Raw genomic sequence first — 1335 nt, 5'->3', positions numbered from 1 at the left:
AAAAAAAAAAAAAAGAAGAAGAAGCTCTAGTGATGCAGTGGTTAAAACATTCCACTGCTAACCAAAAATTGTCAGAACCTACTAACCTCTCAGAGGGACAAAGATGAGGCTGTCTGCTTCCGTAAAGATTTACAACCTTGGAAACCCTATAGGGCAGTTCCATCCTGTGCTATAGAGTCGCTGTAAGTGAGAATCTACTAGATGGCAGTGCGTTTGCGTTTTGGGTTATTATTATTAAGGAGACCTATTTGCACAGTAGTTAAGCGCTGGGCGAGTAACCTAAAGGTTGGCAGTAGGAACACACCAGTCCCGCGAGGTGGAGGGCGGAGGGAGAACTAGAGATTCGCTAATGTAAAAATTACAGCCTTGGAAACCCAATGGGGCAATTCTGCCCTGCCTATAGGTCGAAATGAATCGGAATGGAGTCAATGACAAAGGGTTTTATGGATTTATTATTGTCATATTCTTGGGAGCCCTCCCTAGATACTCCCCACTCTCAATCTCCCTTCCCTGCTTGATCTAACTACCTAACGGGAATCACCAGCCAGCACACAATGTTTTTGCTTTGTTTTTATTATTTCATTCACTGCGGTGGGTACTGTTGCCAAGGTGTTGTTATTTGCCATCGAGTCGGACCCGACTCATAGCGACCCCCAAGTAGTGTGTGCAAAATAAATTCTTGTTGAATGAGTTAATGCATTAAAATGCTGTTTATAATTCACATCTGCTCACTCTCATGTCATCTGCTCTTGGCGCAAATTGTTTTGTATTTTATTAATTTTTAGGAAGACTCAGTGGTCAGCATGGAATTTCAATGTTGTTATTTTTAATACTTTAGGTGTATATGGAGCATTTGCTGAATGCTCCGCCTAGCACTGGGCTGGAGAAGGGAAGGGAGAACAACTTAACACCCAGGGTTTATATTCTTGATAGGGAACCTATTTGGGACACGCTAGGGGTAAAGTGAGAATGATGAGTGTCAGAGTGCCAAATTGCATTCGCTATGGCAAAACCTAGTCTTGATGGCCAGGTGCTGAGATGGAGAATAGCAATTAGCTTGGGGAGAGGGCAGCCAGGAGTCTGGCAGGGAGAGGAAGGAGCTCAGCTGGTGAGCCCGGCCTCAGAAGGACACACATTGGGCAGAGGCCTGAAGGTGAAGAAGGTGGGGGTGACAGTGCATCCAGGAGAGAGGTGTTGAGGAAGAGCCAGTCTTTGGGCTTTGGCAGTTCAGAAGTTGAGGTTTTGGACAAGGAAGATCTGGGGAGGAGGTGAGCAGGTGATGCACCAGAGTGAAATTGTCAAGATCAAGAATGATGTTCAAAACAACCTAGGGCA

Source organism: Orycteropus afer, unplaced genomic scaffold, assembly GCF_000298275.1.
Source record: "Orycteropus afer afer isolate SDZICR_OR568_19922 unplaced genomic scaffold, OryAfe1.0 scaffold00283, whole genome shotgun sequence".
NCBI lineage: Eukaryota > Metazoa > Chordata > Mammalia > Tubulidentata > Orycteropodidae > Orycteropus > Orycteropus afer.
The sequence above is the reverse complement of the archived record's forward strand: the minus strand, read 5'-3'. Positions refer to the sequence as shown.